The following is a 24,083-nucleotide window of genomic DNA, read 5'->3' on the forward strand; positions in this document are numbered from 1 at the left end:
AGGGTGGGGGAAGAAGAACAAACTGGGGAAGAGGAATTGGCTAGTTTTGCCATTCACCATGTTTAAATGGAGCAGGTTCAGTAGCAGAACTTTGGGACTGCCTGGGACTGTCTGTTACCACCAGCAAGAAAACAGCAGCAGCAAATGCACTGCACATCCTTGGAGGCCTGAGGCACCTGCGCCAGCCCAAGGCCCACAGGAAAGCAGGAGGCATAGCACAAAGTCAGGGATCCGACTTGAGGCAGTGCTGACCTTAGACTGTCACTTCAGGGAGCCAAGCCCAAGGGCCTGCGCCAAGCTTGTTGCAGGATGGCGGGGGAGCACCATAAACCGGCCAGGCTAACGGAGCTGTGTGACACTGGCCTACAGTCGCAGGCTGAAGGCTGAAGAGCCTGCGAGCAAACTTACGGAGCTGTCCTAAGAAACGATCCTGTTGCCAACCTGAGTTACCCATAACCTCACGCATGCTCTTGTGAAGTACTGCAGTGAATTTCTGACCCAGCAGAGCTGCAGGTTTGGTGGTGGAAGTGGGAGCAAGTGGTGTGAGGGCATGGGAAGCAGGTCGGACCTCACAGGAACTGGTTTCGTGTTGTGGCTGCTGCTGATGGACAGTCCCTCTCTGGAGTTAGTGGGCGCCAGACTCTCCCAACGTTGGCCGTGCTCACTTTTACTGTGGTCAAAAGGATTCTATTGCTTGCTTTTTTCACTAAAATAATCTATGTGTAAGCAAGCCATTTACAAACACTGGTAAGTGGCGGTCCCTTCCCTCGAGCAGAACATACTCAATGCCACCTGGTCATTTCTGACTCTGGACAAACTCTACTGGGTTCCAGAGGCTGTAAATCCTTACAGGAGGACTGGCCCCATGTTGTTCTGCTATCTGAAAGGTCAGTGGTTCTAGAGTACCAGTGTTTCTGTGGGGAAAAGACAGAGCTGACTGTTCCTGTAAAGACTCAGCCTTAAAAACCCAGCTGAGAGTTCCAGTGAGTTGAAGTCACCTGGATAGTGGTGTGTTTGCCTGGGGTTAGCTATCGATTATGCTGTGTAAAAACGGATGCTGCCTGCTGAACAGGCTAGAGGAAAATAATAAATAAGAAAATGCAGCTTTAAGTGAGACATTTTACTGCAGAAATATAACCCTCACCGTAAAAACACGCAAGGTTCCCACCACCGTCAGTCACCGTGTTAAGAGCTGTGAGGATAGATCATGTTGTTGTTAGGTGTTGTCAAGCCGACCACCAGCAACCCTGTGACCAAGAGCACTGGACGTTGTGCTATCGTGCCCCACGCTCATGACCTCACACTCACGCGTGCTGTGGATCGCTGAGTCACTGCACTGAGGACTTGCTCTTGTTCCCTGATGACTCACCTTTCCCAGCATGGTCCCTCCTAAAACTATGGCCACAGTTAGTGAGAAGACGTTTCACCACCCTGGCCTCTAATCGGCTCTATGGTTATACTTCCTTCAAGACAGACTTGTCTGTTCCTTTGGCAGCCCTTGCAGTACGGCGCTCTTCTCCAACACCACGATTCAAAGGAACCCATTCTTGTCATCCTTACTCACTGCCTAACTTGCAAAGCCACAGGAAAACGGAAAAGACCAAGGCTTGGATTATGCACAACTAAGTATTCAAACTGGTAAAGGTCTTGCTCTTTAGAACTTTGGAGAGGTTGCTGAGAGTAGCTTGCCCCAATGCAACACGTCTTTTGATTTCTTAACTCCTGCTACCAAGGGTGTGTATTGATTGTGGTTGTAACTAAACTCAAGCTGCTGACAATTTTTTTTTAATTTACTCTTTTTTGTCTGTATACCATCAAATCGGATCTGGCTGGTACAAGAGGAAATTGCCCCTCCTTATCCAGCAGAGCATCTGGTGGATTCAAACCGCACGCCTCTGGGATTGCAGTGCAGCTTCTTGCCACTAGGCCACCAGAGCTCCCCTGCCATTGACAATTTCTCTCATGTGGCGAATGGTCCAGTGGTGAGGATGTCTGTGCTCTTGATGTGGAGATGTAATCCAGGCTGAAGGCTGGAGTCTTTCATCTTGCTCAGTAAGAACTTTAGGTCTTCACTTTCTGCAAGCAAGGTTGTGTCATCTGCCTAATACAGGCTGTTGATTCGTCTTCCTCCAATCCTGATGCCACATTCTTCTTCATACAGTTCAGCTGCTCAAATGATCTGCTCAGTAAATAGACTGAATAGGTACAGGGAAAGGTTATGAGCCTGACACACATCTTTCCTGATTTTAAACCATGCAGTGTTCTCTTGTTCTATTTGGACAACTGCTTCTTGGTGCACGTATAGATTTCTTCTGAGGATAACTAAGTGTTCTGGGATTTCCATTTTTCTCAGCATTATCTGTATTGGCATGAGGCACACTGTCAAAGGCCTTTGCATAATCATAAAAAAAGACACAGAGCCATCTTTCTGATAGTCTCTGATTTCAGCCAAGATCTATCTGACAACAGGAATTATATCCTTCACGTGACAGCTTCTACTGAACCCAGGGTGAATTTCTAGCAATTCCTTGCCGATGTACTGTACCAGCCCGTTTTAAAATGATCTTCAACAAGCTTTCATTTTTATGTAGTATTAATATTATTAATCATTAATTTTCAGTCCGTTGGATTACCCTTCCTAGGAATGGGACACATATGGATCTCTTCCAGTCAGTTTGCTAGATAGCTGTCTTCCATTTATCTGATCTCCAACACAGTCATAGTAAAACACAGCGACAGTCCTTGAAAAGTTAAGACGCTGACGAGCTGACGAAGGACGAGATTATTTTTTCAAAAGACAGAGACAGTCAAGTGCCCCAGGTCCACCCAAGAAAATAGTGCCCTTGCATCTGCCTCTCTCAACTGCTTGTCTCCCAGTTCCATCTCTGAGCACAGACCTGCAGCAGCTGCTGAGCTGGGGTTTACACACTCCGCTCGCACGGTCAGCACAGGCTCGCGTACGCTGCTGCTGAGGTTCCCGAGTCAACTACGAGTCATCGTGACGCTGTGAACGAGGTCTCTGAGCCTGCCCTGCTCCGCGCCACCCTCATCATCCCTGCTGTACTTGAACCCTTGTTACTGTCACGGTGTCAATCCACCTTGTTGACGGTCCTCCTCACCTTCACGGGCCCTCCACCTTTCCCAGCATCATGTCCTCTTCCAAGGACTGGCCTCTCTTAACAACATGCTCAAATTACGTGAGCTCAAGTTTCACTATCCTTGCCTCTAAGGAGCACCCTGGCTGCACCTTCTCCAAAACATGTTTGTTTGTCCTCTGGGCAGTCCACAGGATATTCTGCACTCTTCTCCAACATCACAGCTCCAAGGCATCAAGTCATCTGTCGCCCGTACCCACTGCCCAACTTTTAGATGCACAGCAAGTAATTAAGAAGACCATGGTTTGGATCAGGCACACCTTAAGTCTTTAAAGCGACACTGGAAAAACGGACAGAGTTAAGCAGGAAAATGTCTGTGTTCCGTGTACCTCCAACATCGGCATGTCATGTGAGCTCTGTGGTCCTCAGAGGGTGGTGGAGTAGCACACCAGGAGGAGTGAGTAGGTCGGAGAGGCCCTGAGCGTCATGCCTGCTGTCCATGCTGATGCCCAGGCTCGTTCCCTGGGCCGAGTGCAGCTGCTGCATACGCTTTCCCAGGCTGTGACCTTGTGAAGGTAGACAGTAAGGTCTGTTTCCGAGAAGCCCCTGGATGTGTCCTAACCGCCAATCTGCAGCATAATGCTAACTACCTGCTGATGCAGTCTGCAGGGAGCCGCACTGCCAACCCAAAGGCAACGCCTGTCTCGTGTTCAAATCCACCCGCAGCTCCTCTGGAGGAAATGAGACACCCTCTCTGGCCATTTACAGCCTCAGACAATCTCCAGAAGGCCAGCTAGGAGTCAGTTCTTCTATTTTTTTAATCTTTAAATTTTTATTAAAAATCCTTTGTTAAGACAAAATTTACACATGTAAGGAATGCAACGACTGCAAGCTTAGAAATCCATCATGTTGTTAAGTGCCATCGAGTCCTACGTGACTCATAGCGACCCCTATGTACCAAAGACCTGAACACTTGTATAACCTTCATCCGCTCTCCAGGTTCATAGGGTTTCCAGAGGCAAGCTATTCGGGAAGTGGATGCCACTCCTGCTCCCAAGCTTGTTTTAATTGGGGAGCTCCACCAAACACTGCCCGCCATGGGTAACCATTATCGCATCTGACACACCAGTGTCACTGTGTTTAGCATCACAGCAACCACCAGTTATCTCTGTAGGGCAAATGGACAAACCAGAGCTATACACTTAGAAGAATCTTTGACCAAAAACAATTTAAAAAAATCAGTTATACAATTAAAATTATCCATTTTAGAACAATATATCTATATAACAATGTATCAGCAAGATTAGTAAGTAAATGCTGACAGATTCTAGACAGGAGAAATAGATGCTCGACTTTAATCCACTGTGGGTTAGAAGGGTTATTTCTTGTTACTTGCTACTTTTTGAAGTTTCCCTCAAAATCGTGGAGTCAGTTCTTTTAATGAGTTACTGGTGCGGCTCTTTTTCTTTTTACCCACAGCTGACCCCCCAGTGGATTTTCAAGAGGCTATGAACAGGAGTCACTGGTAGATTTGGAGGTGCTGCCTTTCTCTGGGTGAGCGCCCCACAGACGATTTTGCCTCCACTTCTAACAGCAATCATATTTCCGGAAGCATCTGTACACACTTCAGGTCTCGGTGAGAAGAACTTCTGAGGACAAAGATGAGGCAGTTTGCTTCCAATGGAGTTCTCCATATCGTGGTCTCCTTAGCAGATCCTAAGCTACTTGAAAATAGGGATTCTATTTTGATTTTTGATGCCCAGGACTGAGCACTTGGCAGGGGCCCAGTGAGTGTAGATGAACTGAAAGGCATGCTGTGGAGTGCAATGCCAGTTCCTTGAACAAACCTTGCCTGAGCTGGTTACACAGACTGACACCAGACACTCGTGTGTGCACCTGGTCTGTGATCTGGGTCAAGAAAGACACCTGTGGCCGGGAAAGTGCTCCGGCTTTTAAGGTGCAAGAGCCAGGCCGAGCCTGAGCCAGGACCACCAGGATGTGGGCTACTGCTCACAGGGAAGTCTCAGCAAAGGAATGTGGATGTATGAACACAAATCTATCGCCACCATAGAAAAGAATTTGCGATTCCGCCCTGTTCCTCATTCCTTAATTAGGGCCATTATTCCCAGCATAATGCTGTGCACTAGCACATAAAAGCCAGCCTCAACATGATGACATTTTCCGAGGGGATGGAAATATACATCTTGACTGGAGTGCCAAGCCTTATCTCTCATTTTACTGCTCATTAAAAACCTGCGCCCTTCTCTCTATGTAAACTAGATACGCCAGCCTGCACACCACCTGTTCCACAGTCCTTTCCGGTTTCCCAGCTCTCACAGCCAGATGAGATGTGACCCTCCCCCAGAACTGCAGCCTCCTGACGGAAGAAAGGAAGGAGGAAGGGAGGACTTATCAACAGCAAAGGGAGCCTGGCCCCGCAGCCGACATGCTCGAATACCACTTACCGTCAAAGCTGGTTCAGTGTCAACTCCCTCGCGAGGTGTTCTTGCTTCATACACAGGAAGCAAGGGGTTCTTAGCCCTACCTGCCTGCATCACACACCATGACCACCAGCACCACGACCACCCTCAGACAGATAGACACACAGACACACACACACACCCCTCCTTGCTGTTTGGTGCCGTTATATCCCTTTCTGATGCATACTGACCCCACACGAGAACGCAGAGCTCCCAGGGGGGTTTTCTTGCAGGCCCTTTACAGGGGCAGGGGCTAGGTCTTTCCCTCAGAGCCAGGAGGTGGAGGTGAATTATCAATTTTCCCTTGTAGTTAGGTACCATCCAATCAGACTTGACCCATAGCTGACCCTCCCAGGGGGAAGATAATGCCCACCTTTCTCTCGAAGACCAACTGATGGATTCGAACCACCTACCTTCGGGTAGGCAGTACAGCTCCTTAGCACTAGACCACTTGGACCTTGGTGCCATGAGAGCAGGTCCTCAAGAAACACGTGTTCTTTTAACCTCAAAGATGGGGAATACACACAGCCTTTACAGAAGATTCCAGTTTCTAGTGAAAGGAACGCCTGCATTACATTAAATTTTGCTAACTCTGTAAAGATGGAAATCTCTCCTTTTTGGATCCATCTGAATCCTACTGTCATGATTTATATGTCCATAAAGCTGTGCTGGGCAGGGGAGACCGCAGGCAAGCCTGGAATGCATAACTCAGCACCAGAATTCTCGTTATCAAGATTACAGATGCTTCTGGTGCTTAAGAAATGAGATGTCACAAGAAGCTGTACGTCAGGAGCTTGCCCTGGGGATAAAATATTCTCCACTGCTTTATCAAGGCTTCTCTGAACGGCAGCTCTTGGAGCTGGCCGAGAACGTGCACACATGCACGCAAGCCCACGGGCCAGGCTGTGTGTGAGTGAAGGTCTGGCAACCGAAGCCAGAACCTTAAAGAGAAGTATTGCACCAGGGCACGCTGCACTGACCCAGTGTTTCCAAAATGGCGGGCTGTTCCAGTAAAAAAGCCAGGTGGCCGTGATGTGTGGGGTACGGGTCCTCAGAAGTGGGGCTCTGCTCGAGGAGTCTGTGAGAAAGAAATGACTAGATCCTGAGAGAGCCTAGCGGCCAACTGAACCAAAAAGGTCAGCGGCTCGCATCGACCAGTCTCTCTGTGACACAGAGACAGGCTGTCTCCTCCTGTAAAGAATGACAGCCCCAGAAACCTGCAGGAGGGTCAGAAACAAGACAATGGCTGCCTGCTCTGTTTTCACACCTCAGGAAAGACTCCCGGGGACGCAGTGTGGGAAGCAGAGGGGTGCCAACTGAAAGGCTGGTCGTCTGAACGCATCCGCTGCACTGAGGAAGAGACGTGGGCAGTCTGCTCCTCTTAGGATCTGCACCCCTGGAAAGCTGATGGCTACGCCACCTCTGTCCTGCAGGGCTGCCATGAGTCAGAATCAACTCACTCTGCGGGTTCCGATTGCTTATTCCTTAGACATCTTGTATTTGTGCAGATCTAGAAGTAAATATGCAGTCATATTATAAAGTAAACTGGGCTTTCTGTGAGGACTGGAAAGGGCTACAAAGACCACCACAGTCAACACCACTGGTCTGCTATGTTGCCAGAGCCTACTGGCACCTTCCCACCTCTCCTGACAGACTCGCCAGGGACAGCATTCCCTAGATTCAGATGAAGGAAGAGAAGGGGTCTAACTACCAACACTGCAAGTCAGGCGGGCAAAGCACAGACGCCCCTCCCCCAGCACCTTCCCCCTGCACTACACTGGTAACCTCTAGGGTTACTTGCCTTGTAACCTCTGGAGCATCAACTTGACTTTGAATTTGTCTATCTCCTCTACAGGACTGAACTTTGCATTCTCCTCCTTATAATTTCAATTGAAACAAATACTGCAGAACTGGTTTTTTGTTTTGTTTTCTTGTAAAATTTTATTATCTCTGTATCAATCAACACAGATTATGTGATTTTTTTCTTTTTTTTTAATTTAAATAGCATTCAGTTTATTACAAATATTAGTATTGGCTTTCCCTTTTGTTTTTATCATAATTATGTTATCATCTAAATGAGCATCCTTTATACACAAGCAAACAAATGAAACAAATTAAACATAATAAACTCAAAGAAATACTTCCAAAAATCTACGTATGATCATAAGGATTCAGGTTGAATATTTCTTGAAAGTCTGTTTTAATTGTCCCATTGCCACAGTGCTTGTCAAAGCCAGTTCTGATTAATCTCCTTTGTCAGTGTGTCCCTTGCCATTCCCTATCACTCCTCCCTGAGAGAGACTTCACCCTGATTCATAAGGAAAAGGGGACGGCGTATTCTCTTAGCTACTTCCTGCTGAAAAGGGACGCTGTGGGTTTCAGGGTGGAAATCTTCTCTAAAGGGCACCTTTGGCAATTGCAGAACTGTTAACAAAGCAAGCATAGCCTTAAGTTGTTTAGATAAAGAGTCACAGAGAAGATTCTGTTAATTAATCCACTAGGAATAGTTTATTTTAAAAAGTACAATGACAGGCACATAGACCAATGGAACAGAATTGAGAAGCCAGAAATGGACTCAGCTATCTATGGTCAACTGATAATCCACAAGGAAATAAAACCTATCACATGGGGCTGGCAAAACTGGACTGCTACCTGCAGAAAGCTGAAACAGGATCCACATCTCACACCATACATAAAAATAACCTCAAGATGGATAAGAGACTTGGGAGTAAAGCCCACAGCCGTAACAACATTCATAAAAGACAAAACTAGGATCAAGCTTAGAAGCGCTAGTCCAAAGTATAAAGAGACTGCCACATACAAGCAGAAATGCACAATCTAAAGAGGATAAAATTGATGCATGGGACCTTCTAAAGAGTAAATCCCTGTGCACATCAAAAACTTTTTCCAGCAGGGTGAAAAGTAAATCAACAGACTGGGAACAAACATTTGGTAATACCATCTCAGACAAGAGTCTTCTAACAAAAGTTTACAGAATACTCCTGGGCCTCTACAAGAAAAAGACTGATAACCCAATTACAAAATGGGCAAAAGACATGGAAAGAATTTTCACAGAGGAAGATATCTGAATGGCCAATAGACATATGAAGAAATGCTCAAAATCACTAGCAATAAGAGAAATGCAAATCAAAACCACAATGAGATACCATCTTACCCCAGTAGCAGCGGCAAAGTTTAACAGGACAACAAGTAATAAATGTTGGAGAGGATGTGGCGAGGTAGACACTCTTACACATTGTTGGTGTGATTATAAAATGGTATAACCACTCTCGAAGGCAGTCTGGGGCTTCCTCAACACAGAAATTCCACATGACCCAGCTATTCTCGACTTGAAATAAACCCCAAGAAAATGAGAACTGTGGTTCAAACAGAGACTTGTTCACCAATGCTCACAGCCGTGTTATTCAACACCGCAAGAACATGGCAACAGCCCAGATGTCCAACCACAATCGAATGGGTTGAGAAATTATGGTACATTCACATGATAGAGTCCTATGCAGTGTGCAGGAACAATGATTCTGTAAATTATTACCTAACTTGGGAGGGACTGGAGAGCATTATGCTGAGTGAAAACTAACTCAGTCCCAGATGGATAAATACTGTATAAAACCATTATTATAGAATGATTATGAGGATCAAAGGGGGGCGAGGGTGGAAGCAGAGAGTTGGGGGGGTGGTTAATCACAGCATCATACAATTTAATGGGGATGGTGGTGAAGGAAATGGGAAAGATCTGATGAGAAAAACAATGTATTCAAACTTTATAAATAAACCAGTATAACAAAAAAAAAAAATTAAAAGGAAAAGCTTTTACAAGAGATGGCTGTTTGTTCTAACAGCAGTTTTCCCAATCTTAGTATTAATGTCAGTGCGCTCGGCGCTTCCTGAATCGTGTCTGTATCCCACTCTTCGTCACCAAAGCTTGTACTAATTGCCCATGTTCTTCTAAAATAAGAAGGATTTTAAGATTGTATTGTTTCTGTTTTTCCACAGCTACAGGAAGGGTGGGCGCTCCTCCCACTGTGGACACCTCCAAGGCGGGTTCACCAGAGCCTGTGTCCCAATCTGACCACAGGCAGGCAGGGCTGCTGTGGGGGCCCTAGTGGAGTCTTCCTGGGGGGTGCTCTGTGCTCACTGCTTTTCCACCTGAACTGGCTACTACCCCTCTGCACTGAAGCTGGGAGACATTTTCATGTTGCTGCTTTGGTTAGAGGAGACTGGAGGGTGTAGCTGCAAGCTGTAGGCTTGAAATTCCAAAAGGCTAAGGACTCCCCCCTCCACCACCAGGCCTACTTTCCTTGTCAACATCCCAGCACCCACTCCTCCCATCCCAGGGCGGCACCCACTCCTCCCATCCCAGGGCGTTTCCGGCCTCTGCCTCCACACTCCCACCCCCAGGGCTGTCCATCAGGAGCTGCAGGTGTGGACTATCTGTGCCAGAGGAGGAGGGCGCTGTGCACTTTGGAAAGTGCCTTCCTCATCTCATCCAGTCTGTGTTGTCTCTTCCTCAGACGGCCTAACACGGTCACACACTGGGGCTGGAAGTCAGGGTGTCAGCAGGCCCACAACCTTTAAAGGCTCCTGGGGCGCTGTTCCTGGTGGCCCCAGCTGTTCCTGGGTTCTAGATGCATTCTCCATCGCTGCCGACATCAATCTCACATTTATATCCAATCTCTTCTCCTCTCTGATAAGGATGCCACTCAGATGGGATTAAGGGGCTACCCTCCTCCTGTACGGCCTTGCGTTAAGTTTCCATCTACAACGGTGTGATTTCCAGGTAGCACGCCTGCACAGGTGTGGAGGCCCACTATACCTCTGCTCGGGGGCAGGACTCAGCCCTGGGCATGCACCCAGGTCCCTTAGGCCTTCTTATTCATCCATGGGTCACGTCACAAAAGACTGAAATGATGAAGTGTCACCCCACTTCACTTGGCCTGCTTCTCATCCGACAGGTAAACGACCTGTCTCAAGCTCTGCCTCAACTTTTCCAGTGGGTAAACTCAACGGTTTCACCAGAACGGGTACAGTGCCTGGCTGGGAACCATTCCCAGAAATGAATCTCATGGTAAACCAATTATGCAAATACCTGAGAATAACCCAAGTGCAGGCTATGGAGGATTTGTAACGTAAGATGTACAAGAATGCAAACAGTTTAAACTGAAAAACAACAATAGGAGTGGTGCGCCCGCCACACAGAGACACACACCCACCCCACCCAGGTGGGGGGGGGGGGGGGGGGACGGACGGACAGTGCTAGTAATTCTGAGCTGGGGCTGAAGGGATTGAAATACTGTCTAAAAACGCCTTTAAAAAATCTAGTCAGATAAAACTGGAAACAGCTTTAAAGAGCTCCTCACAGGAGTTTCCTTTAAATGCAATAGTTCCTAAACGTTAGTATCTTCAATGACTAAGCAAATTCTTTCTGAGCAAATGAATATATGGGCATCTTAGTAGATAAAACTTCTTTAATAAAGATGTCTTTCTAGAAAGATCATTTTCTAGAAACTGCTTGAGTCTACTATATTCCAAATATTAACTACAATTAAAAAGAATCTAGATAAGCAAAGAGAACTCTGTATGAAGTGTAACTTAAAAACAAACCAAGCAGAAAACCCCCCTCACTGCTGTCAAGCTGGAAGGACTCACACTGACCCTCCAGTGGGTTTTCAGACGCTGTAAAAGGTATGGAGAAGAGGGCCCACCTTTCTCCTGAGGAGAGCCACTGCCTTGGATGAGCAGACCAACCCCTCCAGATGCTACCAGCCACAGACGGCAAAGTCACCCTGATCCCCCGCAACCACAATCAGACAGTCACGTACGGGGTCACTGTGAGTTACACTCAAGTGCCAGCACTGGTTTTGGTCTGAACATATTCCGTACATCAATATGAGTCTCCTTACCGACACCACACGACCTGGCCCTCAAGAAGTCATCCGCAGAGCTCCCATGTGTCGGTGAACACGGGCTGCCCTGGGAAGGCCGGCTGCCATGACGTGAGATGCTCAAGCAGCACCATGGTGAGGCTCACTTGGTGAGAACAAAAGTCCTCTGCCAACATCCAGGCCCATGCGTGAGCCATCTGAGGTGGGTGCTGTGGTCCACTCTAGCCTTCAGAGGGCCACAGGCCTGGCCATGACCCGTCTGCGAGCTCAGAAGATACACTGAGCTGGAAGCATGCAGCTACACCACTGCTGTGGCCCCAGCTCCCAGAGCGGTGCATTATACTACAGGTCAAGAGTTAGTGTCACAAGACAAGCAAACAAAAGAGCCCAGAGCCCCAGCACCTCCTTCTGGAAGATTGATACTGGACATTCTGTCGACATTTACAAAATGCAAAAGTATGTTCCTAACCCCTATGTCTGTGAGGACCGGCTTCTGTGTGGACACTGTCCCCAGAGTGAGTGACATGCAGCCTGGGTAGGAGCAGCATCTAAGAGGAAGAATGTGGGGAGGAGCCAGACCACCTGGATCCTTCCACTGGACACTGGCTCGGCACTCAGAGCGATTTCAACATCCCTCAGCATGCACATGTACTGGGAGGAAGCGGGGAGGGGGAGGGCAGACACGGTCCTGGCTGGAAGGCTCACAAGAGCACCATACAAGCCCACCTTTATCACTCCACTGTTGCTAGGCACTTTGGAAATAATGTACTTTTTCTTGAGTAAGGTTTCAAATTCTATTTTGTCAGCCTAAACAAGTAGTTAGCATAATTACCATCCTTCCCCACTAAAGGAAAAAGTGGATGCTTCGAAACGGAGACAAATTGTTACTATGCACAGCATAGAGAACTTATGCAACCTGAGAGGGCTGTGATGACCAGCCACTCTCCTGGTGAGGAGGGCCTGCGCCTGGTGAGGAGGGCCTGCGCCTGGTGAGGAGGGCCTGCTCCTGGTGAGGAAGGTCTGCTCCTGGTGAGGAGGGCCTGTGCCTAGTGAGGAGGGCCTGCGCCTAGTGAGGAGGGCCTGCGCCTGGTGAGGAGGGCCTGCTCCTGGTGAGGAAGGTCTGCTCCTGGTGAGGAGGGCCTGCGCCTAGTGAGGAGGGCCTGCGCCTGGTGAGGAGGGCCTGCTCCTGGTGAGGAAGGTCTGCTCCTGGTGAGAAGAACTCTGTGTGTGAAGTGCAGGAGAGAAAGTGAGTGGCGGAAGGGCCGCACCCCAGAGCTTTATTCCTCTGTCCAGCTTGGTGCCCATGACCACTGTACCAAGCCACCTGTTCAGGAAAAGAACGGAAACTCATTCACACAAACACATGGAAGGCACAAAAGGGTTTAAAATTGTTCTCCCAGGTGTATGTGCATCTTCTTCTAAATCTGAATGTAAGAAAAGGAAAAGTGAATAATGAGTGTTCAGCATGACAATGAGCACTGGGATGTGGAGGGTGCTCGAGCACGCAGACCCCCAGGAGGGCTTGGCTGCTGCCGATCAGAACACACCACAAGCTTACAGTCAAAGGACTGCCAGTTTCCAGTGAGGGACAAAAGGGTGGCCCTCAAAGAGATGGTCTGACCCAGTGACTGCAGCAATGGGCTTAGTTACAGCTGAGATTGTGAGGACAAAAGGGCAAGCAACTTCCATCTGGAGATGCTGGGGTCGCTCCAAGTCGGATCCTATCTAAGGCAGCCAGAAACAAGAGACTACGGCTGGCACACAGGGTACAGCAGACACATATTCTTGGAAGTCAACAAAGAGTTCTTGACACAAAAGCCCAAACAGCCTGCTCTTCATATTTGGAGTCAAAAGTATTACTGCCTTTGCGCTAATGGTAATGTAGCAAATTTAAGTTTAAATCAAAACCAAACTCAAGACTAAGCATCACTCTACTATAATCAGGATAGTTTGCTGCATTGTTATTGTTACGTGCTATCCAGTCAGAATCGACTCACAGCTGATCCGTCAGTGGGTTTTCAGAGGCTGTAAATCACATGGAAAGAGACTGCCCATTTTTCTTTCTTGGAGTAGCTGGTAGATTTGAACTGTACAATGGGATTGACAGATCAACTCCTTACCACTAGGCCATCAGAGGTCTTTAAGATATGCTGTTGTCAGGTGCCAAGGAGTCGAGTATGACTCATAGTGACTCTATCAACAACAGATCTGAACCTTGTCCTATCCTGTGCCATCCTCACACTTTCTGAAACACTAGAGCCCACTGCAGTGGTCACTGTGACTATCTAGTTGAGGGTTTTCCACTGTCCCTCCACCTTTCCAAGCATGATGTCCCTCTCCAAAGAATAGCCTCTCCTAGCAACATGCCTGAAGTATGTAAGACGAAGCTTTACCATCTTTGCCTCCAAAGACCAGCAGTTCTGGCTGCACTATCGCCAAGACACATCGGTTTCTTCTTCTGGCCGCCCATGGGATGCTCAGTACTCTTCTCCAAGGCATCAATTCTTCTGCCATCTTTATTCAGTGTCCAGCTCTCAGATGTGCTGCAAGTGACTGAAAAGAACATGGCCTAAAACGGACTCAAGTTAGTCCTCAAGCAGATATCACTGCTCCTCGGTACTGCAGAGAAGTCCTCGACTGCAGACTTTCCCAGTGTAATACGTCTCCAGGTCACCTGATTGCTGGTTCCAAGGGTGTTGATTGTGGATCCAAGGAAGATGAAATCGCTGACAATTTCACTCTTTTCTCAAACTATCATGACATTGCCTACTGACTGGTCCAGCGGTAAGAATTTTTGTTGTCTTAAAACGAAATGTCGAGGTGTAACCCACATTGAAGGCTATGTTCCTGGATCTTCTGCAGCAAGTGCTTCACCTCCTCTTCTCTTTCCGCTCTTTCAGCTTTTCTCTGTCACCTGCATAACACAGGTTATTGATATTTCCTCTGACCCTGATGCCATATTCTTCTTCACAGAGTTCAGTTTCTCAAATAATTTGCAAAGGCATTCATGAACTATGAAAAGAGGCATTTGACTGAGTGGATCACAACAAATTATGGCTAACCTTAAGAAGAATGAGAATCCCAAAACACTTAATTGTGCTCATGAGAAACCTAGACCAAGAGGTTGCTGTGCGGAGAGAGCAAGCAAACTACACTATTTAAAATTAAGAAAGAAGTAATCAGGGTTGTAACCTCTCTCTCCCTATTTAATCTGTATGCTGAGCAAAATATTCAAGAAACTGGACGGTATACAAAGGAATGTGGCTGATGGGAAGCTAGCACTTTGATCTTCCTAATTTTCACTTGCTACAAAGAACTTAAAAACAGCAACAAAGACCCCAAAATAGTTAAAGATCAAAACTATTTAGATGAGTGATGGCCAGTTTAACCTCCTTTCTTTATGAAATGAGGGAGCTACTCATTGACATTTGAAGAAAGAAACATTTTTCTCATTTAACCAAAGAAATCAGGCCTGAGGCAAATGTGTTTCCTAGTGTGTTACAAGATCTTGGGTTTTCATTAAATTGAGCTGTGTAACAGGAATCTTGCTACTTCATGCACTCAGCAGAGTCTAACAGGACAAAAACACAGCTAAAGGCCTCAATGGTTATAAAAGGGGCATAAATCACAGCAGTATATTCAAAATATCTTATTCCTCGTAAAGGAAAATAATGTTTAAGACTAGAATAATGATCTTTTTAGTTTCATCTCTATTACTCCACCACACTGCGACCCCAAATGCAACCTACAGCTATTAAGCTGATTCCGACCACAGCAACCTCGTAGGACAGAGCAGAACTGGGCCCGTTTCCAAGGACGTTAATCTTTGCAGAAGCAGACTGCTTCACAGTTTTCCCAGGAAGCAGCTGAGGGATCCGAACAGCTGACCTTTCAGTTAGTTGTCCAATGCTTAATTCACCACACTATCATCACACTCCCCACCTAAGACCTGCTATAAGCAATTCCATTTAACAGAAGTGTCCAGCTCCTATGCGGTTTTATCTTTCAACAAGAAGTGTTAAGTGTTAAAGTCCCCAGAGCATGGCCGGGTCAGGTAATGGTGGGCAGAATGAGAAGGTGGGAAGACAGAGCACTGTTGTCACCAACAGACTACGCCAATGGCTCTTATCAGAGAGAAAAAGGAATTCCAGACACGTGTGCTAACGCGATTAAGCCCACATTATTATTACTACTGTGTTACTCAAATAAAGGAACACACGAGAGGTGCAGAGATGCCTCTGCTCTGAATCCCCGTGTGCCCTGACACCACGCAGACTATCACGTCGGTAAAAGCTCTCTGAAAACACAGCTTCTGTGAAACGCGCAGCACGTTGGCATAACCAACTTCCATTCCACTGTTCAGAGATCACCAACACAGCTGATGTTAAGTATAAACGTAAACACAGCGGGCCTCACAGACCTCCTCACCACACCCTCACCCAGCAGGAGGGCAAAGCACGGCACAAAGGAGGCAACTGACCCGTCCATGGTGACCCCACTGCCCACAAGAACAAGGTATATCTCAGTGCATGCGTCCGTCCCCCCATTTAAGTCCATATATCAGTTGTATGGATATGGTGAAATAGCTGGCTTTACTGTTGGAGAAAAATTGTTTCAAATTACTATATTATACAATCACGTGGCATGGTAACAAAAATTAAAGTGGCAATCAAGAAAAAAATGGACCCTAGGCTCTGGTGGCACAGTCTGCAGGGGGGCAAGCTGCTCACCCAAACGCAGTGCCATCTTTGGCGGCTCAAAGCCACCACCAGCTGCTCAGGAGAAAGATGGGCCACCTCCTTCCATTCAATTTACAGCCTCCAAAACGCTGCTGGAGGGCCAGCTATGAACTGGTCACATGTGATGACAATGTGTATTTGAGTGCGAGGCTTTGCCGAGTCACTATGAATAAACTGTTTCTCAGAAATACGTTGGAGTTAGGTGCTGTCCATTTGAGTATGACTCACAGTGACCCCAACAAAAACAGATCTGAACCCTGGTCTATCCTGTGCGATCCTCACACTTCCTGACACACTACAACCCACTGCAGCACTCACTGTGTCAATCCAGCTGGTTGAGGGTCTTCCTCTCTTTTGCCAACCCTCCACCTTTCCTCTCCAAGGAGCACCCTCTCCAAGACATGCTAGCTGGTTCTCTTGGCCATCCATGGGATGTTCAGTGCTCTTCTCCAACACCACAGCTCAAAGGCACCAATTCTTCTGTCAGCCTCAGTCACTGTCCAGCTCTCAGATGCAGAGCAAGTGATCAGAAAGACCAAAGCCTGAACCAGATGCATTTTTGTCCTAAAACTGACATCAATGCTCCTCAATAACCTGGACAAGTCCCTAATTGCAGATTTTCACAGTGCAATACCGGGAATCTCTTGATTTCCTGACTGCTGGTAGTTCTTGACACTAATCTCACCAGAAATCATTTCTTACTGGGGCAGACCACAATGCTAGCAGCTCAGTAAGAACTGAGGGACATGATCTTTGTTAAGAACTATATCTAAAGTCAGTCCCCTAAATAATAGATTACTTATGATGCCCTAGGGATGCCTACAGTTGGGTCAGAATCTCAAAGGTAAGTCTGCGTGTCTCTTGCAGGTGATCATGGATGCAGTACCGCATGGTGGGAAGAGCTGGCCCTCCCTCCAAGCAGCTGACTCAACTTTTGGAAGCTTTGCTCTGGAGGAAGTGGGGCATAGATCACTCTCTGCTTGCAGGCCCTCGGTCAGGTGCCGGCTGTGCTGACAGGTCTTGGACGCCAGAGAAGGTGCAGGGCAGTGTTGGGCATGGTCTGGGGCCAGCTCAGGAGGCAACTCCGACCACACCACAGCCTACATATGTAATCAGTCCAGTCTTCCTTGCCAATGATGCTGTGCCTTTTCTGCAAAAGAACAATCTGATAATCTGTAACAAGATGCAGAAAGGGGATCTTGCAAGTCAAACAGTACATGTTTTAAAAATGCGTCTAAAAAATTTACAGCTGCAACAAACTCGACCACAATCTGTGTCCCCTAGTTAGGAATTTTAATTTCATTTACTGTAACAGGAACTCTACACTCAGGAAACTAATGGTGACAGCTTGATTTATGAATTTTGACATATTTCTTGAACTGGGATTACATTACAAAGAAGAGGAATTCTAAGCAAGCCAGATCTTGCCTCTACATCCAGTCTTCATATCAATAAGCTGGGCTTCTGGACAACCTGTTTCTGATGGAAGACATGCAGGCTGAGCTGGGCCACAGCTCTGTGATTCCAAGGTTCCTGAAGACGCAGAACAGCACTGGACAGATCGCAGTGTCCACATGCCAGCACTTTACCAAGGCGAAAAAAGAGCAAAGCCTCAAAAAGAGTGCAGTCAGCCTGGCAAGAGAAGAGACCCCAGGTCCACAACAACTTCTCATGCTGCTGCAGGCACGGAAAGTTTCAGCTGTTGTTGGAAAAGTGGTAGCCACTCTTCATCCCTACAGCTCAGTGTGGAATCTATGCTGAACGCTGGAAATGGAGATGCACCTGAGACCTACTGGGAGGCCATCACGAGGCCCTCAAAGCACCCTGCCACACTGGCTCCCTCAATCCCATAAGGAAGGCATTCCTATCTCCATTCCACGCATCAAGAGAGAGACACACAGAGTGAACCGCTCATGTTATACGGGAGAGAACAAGAGGCCAAGATGGCCTTTTTGACTCCAGGCCCTGACTGAACTTTACGTGTGAGCCCAGGCAGTCTCCTTTGTCAGACTATTCTGCTCCATACAGGACCTGTGTATGCGAAGGTTATCACTGGCATTGCGCAAACCACAGATGCAGACAGACGTCACCAGCAGTTTCGTGTGACATGTTACCAGAATCACACTCTATGACACACAGTCAGTGACAGAAGGCTTTCCACTGTAGGATTTTCAGATCATGCCTAGAGACCCCTGATCAATCAGGCAGAGTGTGGTACTGGCACTTCCTAGAAAAAGCAGAAAAGCTGGTCGCTGGGAACAACAATCTAGTGAACCATTAACATTCAAAATGCCAACAAGCTTCATTTGGACTTCACTGGGGAAGGGGGTGGTTCCAGTCATGAAGGACTAAACATCAGGGGGGGAAAGCAGTGGTTGGGTGTCAGAGGTAGGTAGGCATATAACAAGAAAACAGTGACACTGAAATCAAACGGTGCCCATGCCCTGATTCCAGGAGATGAGCTGATGTGTGTGGACAGGCCTGTCTCCAAAGGCCGGCAGCGTCCACACCTTTACTGTAACGTACACGAGAGGGCAGGGAGGGGCTGCTAAGGTAGAGTGCAAGCGATGGGAACGTGGATGGACAAGGAAAGCTCAGAGGCCCTGCATGTCTGGGAGATCCAGGCAGGAACCATCAGTGCCATCCTGACACTGCAGAAGTCATGACGCAAAGAATGGAGGCTGCGTCATGTGGTGCCAACCTGGGTTGAGGTGTAGAAGGACACATGGCCCCAGCTTCTGACAGCAGCCGGACAGGACGCCCAAATGAATTCCCTGCCAGCCCGGCCCAGGCCTCAGTGAGCTGGCACAGGCCGCAGGGAGCTGCCCAGGATTCAGGGAGCTAGAACAGGACACAGAGAGCTGACACAGGCCGCAGGGAGATGCCGAGGTTTCAAGGAGCTAGCCCAGGCGGCAGAGAACTGGCACAGTCCAGGGAGCTAGCCCAGGCCAGAACCTGACAGTAACAACAATAAGCACAAAGTTGGGAAATAGGAGCTACAAAATAACAGTCTGCTTTTCTCCCCTCTAGGTGAAAGATCCTATTAAATTAGGCTAGACTTTCTGTTGTTAGGTGTCACTGAGTCACCTACAACTCATGAGCAACCCTATGAATGGCTGACTGGAACCCTGCCTTATCCTGTGCTATCTTCACCATCTCTGACACACTAGAGCCCACCGCTGAAGTCACCACTGTGCCACTCCACTCACTGCACGATGTCCTCTGTCGCTGGCCCTCCATCTTTCCCAGCATGATGTCCCTTCCAAGGAATCGTCTCACCTAACAACATGGTCAAAGGATGAGAGACAAAGCTTTGCCACCTGTGCCTCCAGGGAGCAAGCTGGCGGCATTCCCCCCAGGACATTTCTATTTGTTCCTCTGGCAGTCCATGAAATACTCGGGACTCTGCCCCAGCACACCAACTCCAAAGCATCCATTCTTCTGTCACCATTGTTCGCTGTCCAGCTCTCCGATGCACAGCAGGATACTGAGAAGACCACGGCCTGAAACAGGAATAGCTTAGTCTTCAAACTGACATCACTGCAGCAGATCCGCCCAGTGTGGTGTCTCATTTCCTTACTGCTGGTACCAAGGGTGCTATGTGTCGACCCAAGCAGGATGACACGATGGACAATGGTGACTGCTGACCAGTGTGGAGGGCCTCTGTGTTCTTGATGTTGAGATGTAATCCATGACGAAGGCCAGAGTCCCTGATTTGCTGAGAGAGCTTCACACACTCCTCACCCTGAGCAGGCCAGGTAGCCGAGGAGGTATAAAACCTCCCCTGGTCCGGACCGGGGGTGGCGGCACGGTCCTCGGGGACGAGCGCTGCTCATCCAAACACAGCGCCCCTCGGGCCTGCGGAATCCTGCAGCTGCACGGGAGGGAGATGAGCGGTGCCTCCTCTCAAAAACCCACTGCAGGGCCAGCCACAAGACTGTTCCGGTGCAACGGCAGAGAGTTTGGGTTCAGACCTTAAGTGTCACGGTTAGGACAGAGACAAGACAGGGCTCCATTCTGGCAGGAGGACAACCATCTAAACTGTACGATGAATGTCCACGTCCCAGTGACAAAGCTGTGTTTCCAGAATGAGCAAAGCCAGAACCAGCACAAGTGACCTGCTGAGAAGAAAGCAGCTTCTAGCACCTCCAAAATGAGATGCTGAGGTTTCAGGTTCTAAAGGAGAATTTCTTTTTCTTTTTAAAGAAATGGCCTAAGTGAGAAACGGGAAGAAACAAGAGAGATTCTCACAGAGAAAGAATGAGCCCCTTTCTAGTCTTGAGAGTGTTTGCTCAGAACTCGGCAGTGCCATTAACGCCTGCACATCTGAGGCAGCACACCGGCCACTTCCTGTGTGCCCCGGCGACCTTGACACAGCAGCACTTGGGCACGCTCCGTATTGACTTAGGGTGTAACTGGATCCTGAATTGGGTGAGCTATTTCATAAGCCTTTTAAGGGTTACTACATTTTGTTCCTATAAGAGGCCAATTCAAATTAGTAACAAAAGAATAGTTAAACATAAAAAAAACCACCTACCTTTCTTTTGTGCTCAAGACAGACAGATGTGGTCATTAAGTCATTAAAATGGTAAAGTATTTTATTTTCTATCAACTTTCTCGTGTATAAACCAGTTCAGTAATTTTCCAAGTGGGGATCAGGAATCTTACTTTTAAATCTTCTTGAAACTGAAGAGAACTGGTGCACACATAATAAATGGTGCACACAGACCACCACTCTCACACAAAGTACTCCAAAATGTAGTGTCTTAAAAGGACCGTTTTGCTTCAGCCTTCCCCTCCTACTCCGTTCGGTGTAGGTGATTTCTACTGCTCTGTCTTCAAGCGCACTGTCTTTTATACTGACTAGTGAAGACCATTCAGTGATTTATCCCCCAGACACAGTATTTTTCAGCTCCAGAATTACAAGCTGATTCTCTCTGATCATTTCTATTTCTTTCCTGGGGTTCTCTTATCATTTTAATCACTGCAGGCAGATTTTCCTTTACATTCTTGAAGCGTTTTATTAACCCAAACACACTGTCCTGAGGCTTCTCTGAGCCACAGCAGCCTTGCAGCAGGGTTCAGAGGCTCCAAGTCTTTAAGGGAGGAGGAGCCTGACTTCTCTTTCTCCAGCAAGATTGCTCCTGGCTTTAAACCACTAGCCTTCTGGGTCAAAGCCCAACACAACGAACTACATTCCAGGGCTGACTATAGTTGTAACAGCTCTCTAAAATCCTTATCTTCTGAATGTAACAGCCATCATCTCAGTCAGTCTCCATTCATTAACTTGAGACCGGTCACATGTTCCTGTATGTCAAGTAATTGGGGACTGAATTCTGTGTACTGTGTGTTACAGTGTAGAAATTCTGGACTTGGCTGTTGTTATGTGCCATGAAGTTGAAACCAAGTCATAGCTGATCCTCCAGCGAGTTTTCAGAGGAGACTGCCTATCTTATCTTTTTCCAGATGGATTTTTTAGCTGATGGGTTCGAACCATGTGTCTTCAGGTTGGTAGTGCAACTCCTTACCATTAGCCTACCAGAACTCCCTCGATGCTGTTATAGTCCTCTAAGAGCTGCCAATACTTTTGTTTTAACAGGTAAAATCTTTATTAGGCTTAAGCTACAAACTGTCAGCTCAAATTTCAGTTTGATTATTTTGACCCTAGCTTAGTGCCTATCTTTCACGAGTGATTCAGACATTACACAAACGCATCTGATGCTTGCGAGTCGGGGGTTTGTGATCGCTGGTCCCATAAAGCCGCCTCTGTTCTCCCCTCTCTTCCCAATAACTGTGTTTGCCCTGAACTCTTTTCTATTTCCCCCGAGACTGAATGAGGGTAGACTTCCTTGCTAAGTCTTGCACTGTGCCAGGCCCCCCTTGCAAGTGTCCCTGGACTCCAGTACCTGCTGGGTTGTATTTCCACAGTTGTTTCCTTATAGTAATTACATGCAGGATGATCAGTGCAATCATTTAACTGAACATTAACAGACGAAGAACCTACCCAACTTTTATTCTTTCCAACTTTTTTGCATAAGGTGGTGTGTAGGTCAAGAATCGGAAAAGGTGTGACCAGGCAAGTTGCTGCTACTCCACGTGGTGTCAGCTGGAACAATGGTCTGTCACTCCAAGATGGCTTCAGAGTCACATGTCTGATACCGTGAATTTATCAACTCATTTCCCTTGTATTTTCATGGCATCTCATCCTCCAGGACTTTCCATGTGAACTCTGCACCACACAGCATGGAGAACTCAGGACATCTGAGCTGCTTACATGGTGATATGCTTCTCAGGGGTCAGGACCAAAACCCGCTAGACCAAGTAAGGACTATGCCAGGGATAGCTCAGAGCCACACCACCGCAGTTCATTGTTCAAAGTCACAGGCCCCAGAGCAAAGAGGAGAGAGAAACAGAGGCCAGCCAACACAGGAGAGTGGATGGCCAATCCTGCTTCCCGTCTGTCTTAACCTGGGAGCTCTACGAAAGCCTGTCCACCACGGGTTATTCTTGTGGTATCTGACACCGTGGTGGCACACCGCTCAGGATCGCAGCAACTCACACATTACCTCAGTCCATCAAACTGAGGCACAAGTGAGTGCTATCCTAATGAGAACAATGTTCTCCCCAAACACACACACTGTCAGTTTAGTCTGTAACTCTAATAGCAAATCAGTCTTCGCCACAGGCCTGAGGGGAGAGGTGAGGTAAACCTCCTACCAGGTGGACCGCAACCATGAGCTCTAATGTGTCAGGGTGTGAGGACGGCAGACAGCAGTGGGTTCAGACCTGTTGTTCATGGAGTCACCAAGAGTCGTACTCGAGGTCACAAGGCAGAACTACACGTGAAAGGACAGATTATCTGCCACCAGCTTTGAAAACCATCATCTGCCACAGACACATTTATTATTTTGGGAGGAAAACGAATACTGTTCAAAGTGGAAAACTCTCAAGAAGATAAAAAGTAGGCTAGTTCAGTGTGATGTATTTTTGGTACAACTCTCTAACCATGGATATTTTGAATGGCCCCACATATTGTGAAAATAACGACTTTTTTGGCTATGTGGCCCAAAATAGACTTCTACAGCTGCCTAATAAATTTCCAAAGACTTAAACAAAATATATAAATTTTGAAATACAAGGAAAAAGGTTTATAATGCTAACATCTATAAATATAAGATATAAATATATAAAATCTCAAATGAAGTTTGTTCTAGGGTATTTTCTTATGATAATAGTCAATAATAATTGTTGTTGTTGTTGTTATGTGCCGTCGAGTCGCCTGCGACTCATAGCGACCCTGTGTACAACAGCCCTAAACTCCGCTCTGTCCTGTGCCAGTCACACTGTCTCCGACACTCCCAACCCAATTATCCCAGTCACTGAATCAATCCACCTCACAGAGGGCCTTCCTCTCCTGCGCCATCCCTCCACCCTCCCAAGCATGATGTCCCTCTCCAAAGACCGGTCTCTCCTCACAACATGTCCAAAGTACGTTAGACGGAGCCTCAGAATCCTTGCCTCCAAGGAGCCACCTGGTTTAACCCTTCCCAGGACAAATCTGTTTGTTTTCCTAGCAATAATAATTACTATTAATTAAATGTTTACTACTCACTAGAAAGGGAGCAGGTCGCTTAGTGGTAAGGGGTTGGACTGCTAGCCCAAAGGCACATGGTTCGAATATACCAGCTGCTCCACAGGAGAAAGGCACTCTTCTCCCATGCGATTAACTGTCTCTGAAAACCTTCTGGATGGTCCGCTCTCGGTTGGTTCTGACTTGATGGCACAAAACAACAACAAAAACAACAATGTCCTAGAAGAGTGACACTGCTAAGCCAAAGAAGACAACAAGAGTTGCCCTGGATTCAT

At 47.3% G+C, this 24,083-nt stretch overlaps 1 protein-coding gene across 1 annotated transcript in view; it reads right to left on the reverse strand.

Moving 5' to 3' along the window:
• ATXN10 (ataxin 10) overlaps window positions 1-24,083 on the reverse strand; it is a 188,357-nt gene that overhangs the window by 67,290 nt on the left and 96,984 nt on the right. The window lies entirely within an intron of this gene.

The sequence above is a fragment of the Elephantulus edwardii genome, unplaced genomic scaffold (genome assembly GCF_000299155.1).
Source record: "Elephantulus edwardii isolate Elephantulus edwardi_28Jun2011 unplaced genomic scaffold, EleEdw1.0 scaffold00064, whole genome shotgun sequence".
Taxonomy (NCBI): domain Eukaryota; kingdom Metazoa; phylum Chordata; class Mammalia; order Macroscelidea; family Macroscelididae; genus Elephantulus; species Elephantulus edwardii.